The 7,100-nt window shown below is 44.5% G+C and overlaps 1 long non-coding RNA gene across 1 annotated transcript; it reads right to left on the reverse strand.

Moving 5' to 3' along the window:
- Window positions 1–2,003: 2,003 nt before the first annotated feature.
- On the reverse strand, window positions 2,004–6,571 carry LOC119718600 (uncharacterized). Its single transcript, XR_011803825.1, has 3 exons — window positions 6,437–6,571; window positions 5,157–5,189; window positions 2,004–2,332 (listed from the first exon to the last, which is right to left on the reverse strand). It is a non-coding gene; the product is annotated as an uncharacterized lncRNA (long non-coding RNA).
- Between the last annotated feature and the right edge of the window lie 529 nt (window positions 6,572–7,100).

The following is a 7,100-nucleotide window of genomic DNA, read 5'->3' on the forward strand; positions in this document are numbered from 1 at the left end:
GAGAGGCTGAGGGAGCTGGAGAAGAGGAGGCTCAGGAGGGGGTCGTCAATGTCTGTCAGCACCTGCAGGGAGGCTGCAGAGGGGACAGAGCCCGGCTCTCTTCAGTGATGCCAGAGCCCTGCACAAGTTGCTCCCTCCTGGGAGATCTTCAAAAGCTGCCTGGATGTGGGCCCCCTGCTCAGGGTGGCCCTGCTGCAGCAGGCAGCTTGGACAGGGAGCTCTTCTGCTGGGTGCATCTAGCTGTGGAATGAAATACCTGGGAATCTTTAGGCCCCCAAAGACAGATGACCCCATTGCATGTTAACTCCACTTCTCTCCTAGGCAGGGCAGAGAGGACACCAGATCTGGGGGGCATGGGGGAGGGATCTCTTCCCATCTCCACTGTAACTCATGTGATGATGATTTTAGGAGACCTGCTGTTCTGCAGAATCAAGTCACACCACAGAGCATGGGGCTGGCATGAGGACTGGCAGGCGATAATCAAATCGTACTCAAGCAGATGCAACAGCAGACGAAGATAAATGGGTGGGAGTTAGGAGGGAAGCAGCAAGAATGAATAGGGACTGTAAGACCAGATAGATTAAACAAGATAAAAAGCAATAAATATGTACGTTTCTAGTAAACAATGATTAATGGGAAACAGAGAATGTCGCAAGGAGGGGTTTATTGGAGCCAGAAGGAAGAGCAGAGACTAATGAGATCGTATGAGGAAAAAGAAGTGTGGCTGTCAAACCTAGCACCACAGCAGCGGGCAGGAAAAGCAAGGACCAGACTGGTGGGACCTTGTTGCCTTGGTTAGCAAAGAGAACAAAAAGCCACCAGGACTGCAGGGGACAACCAGTATGACTGCACAAGAGTCGGCTTCTCCACACATTGGTCTCACACCAGCACAGCAGAAGGCAGAGGTGATGGTTATGGCCATCCCCACAGAGGTTCCACGTCCCCCATGCCAGTATCTGCATGCAGGGGACTTGCTGCTGCCAGGTAATGCAGGAACCAAGGCTTCCTTCTGCTCTCCTAGGAAGGGTGGTACCCTTGGATATCCATGGCAAACTCATGCTGGGGATGCAGCTTTCCACCAAGCAGCAGCAGATGCTCAGCTTACCTGCAGAGCAACAGAACTTGAGCTCTTTTCCCTGCAGCAGGCCCCCCAAAAGGGTCCTCACAAGAGCTTTGCAGCCTTGATGCTGCTGCAGAGCTGTTTGCCAGACCCCTTTACCCACAGGTTTGGTAACTGCCTGTCTTCTGCTGCCATCACAGAGACCTAGAGCAAGGAGGGCTTGGGAAGGAGGGCCATTTGGCAGCCTGAGCTTGCCCAGCTGGAGGGGCTCTCAGGAGGAGAGCTGGGGAGCATGGCAGGCAGTTCTGGCCAAGGACAGGAGCGTGAAGGGCTCACTGCTAAACAGTCCACCAAGCACTGAGAGATTGGAGCCATCCATTAAAGCAATTTCACTTCTCCCATCAGGTTGCAGGGTTTGCAGTGATAAAAGGAATTAACAACTGCAATTAAACCAAAATCTCCCCTGTGTTGTCAGGATGAGTTATGAGGAGCTGGGTTTTATAATAGCTCTATCCAGGGGACTGCAAGAGATAGCTGGGGGTGGCGGGGGCTGAAATGTTTATGGGTTGTGATACCTTGAGCTCTAAGCCACTTTGTTTTCATCGGGGAAAATGTATTAGGAGCCAAGATGCCTGCATGTGCAGGAAGAGGTCCTGCTGGCCAGGAGAGCTAGAAGACGTCAGTCTGCAGTGCCTACATCAGCAGGAGACCACAGCAAGGCCCACTGTGCCACGTCCTCACCCTACAGCCTCCTCAGCAACACTATGAGCAGGGGAAAATGCTCAAAAGGCAGTGCTGACACTGCTGATGTCTGAATTTTCAATGGTGTCAGTCCTTCCTCTTACTTCTAAGAGCATAGCAAGCCCTCTCTGCAGCCCTGCAATAATCCCATCTAGTCTGTGCTCTTAATCAAATCAATTTTACTAAGTAATTGAATTAAAAGAGCCATTTATACAGAGCCCAGTTATTTTGGGTCTTTGTGCAGCCTTTAGGAGAGCAAAGCTTCAGTGCTTTCGGGCAAGACCTGACCATACCCAGGGATATCTATCCAGCTCCTTAGGGCAGCAGATCTCTTTTCATGCTCTTCACACAGTGCCTGGCCCAGCAGCTCCCCGGGTACTGCTGGGGTATGAACCAGCAGCAAGATGGATGGTTTCTGGTGTAATAACAACCACAAGGATGATGTTTTGGGAAGCAGAGTTAAGCATAAGAACCGTCATTTCTCAACTGTACCATGCCAGGTAGAGACAGAGGGAGAAGCCACAGAAAGCTCTGTGAAAAGAGAAAGAAGTCCAAGTAAACTTTTTGTTTCAGAATTAATATATTTTTAATTTATTTTATTTTATTATTATTTTAATTTTTTACCAGAAGCACTTTGGGGGTTTCATATGAGTTTGGTTTTTTTTAAACAAACATACCAGTATTGGCCAAGAACAGCAATGTATGCTGCCATTAGTGCAATAAAGAAAAAATCAGCACTTTGAGGGGAATTTTTCAGTTTGCCTACAGGTCGCTTTTCAAACTTCTTCTTTGGGTCTTTCCCTTTCTCATTCTCTGGAATGGGCTGCAGCCCTACCTAGCTGAGATAATAAAATGTCATCAGTACAGGAATAACAGAAAAAATCATATTAAATTGTCCAGAGACATCCCTGACACACCACGCCAGGGGAGGCACCCAACCTCATTGTGCAGTTCCTAGGGCTGCGTTTCACAACAGCCTGATTGGGATTTAATGACAGGGACTTAGAAATACAGGGCATTTCCCTCATGCAAAATGGGGATCAAACTGAGCCCAAATACTTGAGAATGGAAAAATCTATTAGACAGCCGGTCTCCGGCAAAAGACTGAGAGATTAGTACTGGCTTTATCCCATGGGATTATCCCTGCTTGCGTGTTTTAATTTACTCACTGTTATGGATAGGTGCTTTGAACATCTAAATAAATAAGTGATTCGATTGCATAAATTCTCCATCAGATTTAATTCTCATATATTTAAGAATTATCTTGTAATGCCATTTGTGCTCGTGTCTCATTAAATAGATCTGCAGAAGATTTTAATTTTTTGATTTTTTCTAGTTTCATATTGAAGATGCATGTTAGTAACACAAAATGATGAACCAAGCACTAATGAGAAGGAAAATCTTGTGGGAAGCAAATGTCAAAAGCACTGTTCGGTACAAACACGTGGGTTGAACCTTTGGCTGTGCCTCCCCTGTGGCAAGGACGCATCTCGGTGGTCTCCCTCCCAGCGTCAAGGCAGAGTCTCCCTGCCAGCACAGACAGACGTCATGTCTGTGCCCTCCTTCCTTCTCTGCACCATTTAATGGCTTCTTACTGTTTCACAGATTAGGAAAAAAAACCCTTCCCAATGTTGCCAGGCAGCGTCAAAGGCAGAGAATTGCCTTAAATCTCCTTTGACGCCAGAGACAAAGCCATGGTCTGTGTCTGATGGCTGCGGACAGCCCTATCTGACTTTAGTTCAGACAAATGCTTCCTTTCTCAGCTATGCTGGAAAAGGAACACACATCTAATAACACCGTAAACACGATCTTGACTAGTTTTCAGATTGTGCATGAAATAATTAGTTGTAGAAGACATTTTCTTATGTACCATTCAGGTTTAATTAGGAAACATGTTCATGAAGCTGGTCCAGGTGGCAGAGGCGCAGAGCTGCACAAACATGGCTGGGAAGAAGTTTGGATTGTAAGGCTGAATGGGAAGTCTTCCCCCTGGAGAGGGGGAGATGCTTCCACCAACCACTTCTCCTCTTCAGTGCATTGAAAAGTTCAGCCCACCGCTTGACATCTTTTTTTTAATGACACCAGACCTGGTAACCCCTTCTTCAGGATGCTGATTCCTGCCTTCTGGATCCCATGTTTTAGATGTAGCCTTGCAATATTAGTTAAATACAGGTACAATTTCCAAGCAAGCCATCTGGGATCTTTCCTACAGCTCCCCCTATTTAATCCTTTGGGTTTCCTAATGGAGTCCCAGGTCATTTTTAAATCCCTACATAATGCAAGAATTCATGGCTTCAGCAGCATGATTAGTTGGCCTGACACCCAGACAGACCTCTAGGCATGCATTAAATCTTTATACTCTATTTACTTTTTACTGAAGGTATTTTACAAGCCTCTGAGTTTCTGAGTTAGTTGCCATGGCTTAAAGAATGTTCTCTAACCATATTCAAAAATCTGTTCTGTGCCTCAGATTTGTTTTTGACTTTGTTTGGCACTGAAACCAGGAACAGTGTCACTGCTATGCAAGATATGTCATGAAACTACATATATATAATTTTTATTCCCTTGTTATATAAAGGCTTTGTGTTGTGTTTGCATTTTGAATTTACCAGTGGAACAATAGCATTCTATTTGGGTCAGAATTAAGGTCCTTGTACTATCATAAAATTCACGCTTAATAGGAATAATTTTGTTTGCTATTTGGGCACTGCAAGAATTATGATGCCCCTAACTATTTGCATTGTTGCTTTTAAGTGGCCAGGTATTTTGGATGCTGTGATAAGTAAGTGCATTGTTGTCAGTCAGCCACCATAATTGGGTTTTGAAACAAAGACTTCTAGCTTTTGGAATATTTACCAGCAAGTAGTGACATTTTCGACAGATCAGGCAAAGCTGCTGACTCGAAAAAGCTTATTTTTGTGACTATCAGCAACATGACCTCCCTGGTTTGAAAAGAAAAAGAAGTGATTGTTCTGCTTAGAGCTGACAACAGGGTTCAAAATTCTTTCTCATATTCACAGCGTATTTCTAATCCAACTTGATAATAGAAACTGCACTTAGAGGGATATATTTCACTGCTGCACATGCATTCAAACTCAGGTCAGGAAGAATTTTGGCTTAGAGAATGTGTTATTGTGATTAGCTGCTGAGTGCAGAAATACAGTAGCCCAGACAGCATCAAAATTCCCACTTCTCCTTATTATGAGAAGGGATATATCTGATCCATTGTCACATTTGCAAATGGCTTACCCCTTGTATGAACACACACAGTTCCTTGATGCGAATAATAATTCTTACCTACTTTGCTGAATGACGTTAATGCATTCAATGCTAAAAAAGTTGTATTTGTGCTTACCTTCCTGACAGCAATTCCAGAGATTTCCAGAGCCTAAAACAAGAGATAACCTAATGAAACGATCATTAGTCTTTTTTGCCATAGCCATTATGCCCCATGACTTCACAATTTCTGGACATGAAACTCTTGGTATTTTGCCTTTCCCTTGCTGATTCTCCATCATGTATCACTATCAACATAGTGACAGGCACTACAAAACTGGTGGTGAACTCACATCTAAGTTTTACACCTCCAGCTCTTCAGGAGTCTAAAAGCAGTACTAAAGCTCGGCACAGCTAAAAGACCAGCTTGAATTTAAGTTCCACGATGGAAATGACCTGATGTTGGCAGACTGATATTCTAGGAGGTAACCATAGAAACGTTCCCAGTAGCTTACATGGAAGATTAAAAGTTGCAAGAAGGCAGAAACATGGTCTGGATTAGTTTTTATTTGTCCAAGGCCATCGCCCCAGAAAGGAATTATTAATTATGCATTCAAATTCTTCACTTTTGAGGAACAGCCTCCATGCAGCTGCAATTCCTAACCGAATGGAGAGCTCCAAGGTGGAAAAAAAAAAAAAAAAAAAAAAAAAAAAAGACCATGTGTATACACACATGCAATTTTTGCAGCTCTTGCAGTTGCATCATTACATGTGCACACAGGCACTGTAGTGTACAGTGAAGGCAGCTGGACCATGGCACAAAACAGCTGATGCTGGACTTCAAGTCACGGAGCTAAAGCCAAGGGTGGTGTCAGGAAAAGGCTTCTGCTTTTAAATACGGGAAGAGTCAAACCTTGGGAGAGGGAAGGCTGTCAGAAACGTTTGTGTTTCCACGACAGATGGTCTCTGAAGGCCATCTGTCATGGAAACTTGGAGCCACGCAAGGCTTGGACGGCGAGTCCTTCACCACCACTGATGAGCTCACTAAGAAGCTGTCAGAGCAAGAAATGTCTCAATGAAAGGAGCAAAGCAGTTGTGGACACGACCCTGATCTGCATGCATTCAGCTACTATCACCCTATCCCCTCAAGCACACAGTGAAACAGTCTTTTCTGTAAATCCAGGCCTGGCAAAAAGCTCTCATTCCCAAAGTACATGATTATTCCAGTCCCTATACATATGAATAATTCATCGTGCAATGTGGATCCACAGCCTCGAATCTCTTTTTTCCCACAAAACTGTGTCAATTCTGTATGATGCAAAACCACGCAAGGTCAGTATCATTTTTCATCCACTTTGCACAGGTACCAGAAAAGGCACAACATTTGGGGCACCGTGGACACATCACCACCACACCTACTTGCAATTCCCTCTGCTGAGCAACTTCCATGTGTATGCAAAAACAAAACAAAACAAAACATAACCACCAAATTAAAGCTTTCAGAATCCATATGCTTTAGGAGTGTAGTCCCGTAGTCACTGCATTTGTTCTAATAATAACTAATGAATCGTTAGGTGTGAATCAGAGGAGCAATCATGGTTTAATCATGGTTTAATTTGTTTCACAATACTCCTGTAAGATTCCATGTATAGTTTAATTATATTGAAAACCAAGAATCATTTGGGTAAACTTACTATTAGCTGTTGCTACCGTAACCTGCTTACGCCACCTGATGGGCACCAGCATGGGGGTCCCAGGAGTGCAGATGGGCAGGGAGGGAGATTTGGCTATGAGGGACACAGCTGTTGCTCATGGAAAATCATGTTCATCTGCAACTTGTTTCCTCCCAAGAGCAGGCTCAGCCTCTGATGCCTGTGTATTGGCACCTTTGGGCTAAAGTGCCAGGTGCCTTTGCACTGGGGCTGGCCATGAAGGCAGTGTTGAGAGGCTACAGCTGCTCGTGCTGAGTCTTTGTGCTCAGAGTGTAGGATCTGAGCACAAAGTGCTCTGCACAGATGTCTTGTTACAGAACAGCTTTCCAAGGCCACTTCTTCTTCTTCTTCTTCTTCTTCTTCTTCTTTCC

The sequence above is a fragment of the Anas platyrhynchos genome, chromosome 16 (assembly GCF_047663525.1).
Source record: "Anas platyrhynchos isolate ZD024472 breed Pekin duck chromosome 16, IASCAAS_PekinDuck_T2T, whole genome shotgun sequence".
Lineage (NCBI taxonomy): Eukaryota > Metazoa > Chordata > Aves > Anseriformes > Anatidae > Anas > Anas platyrhynchos.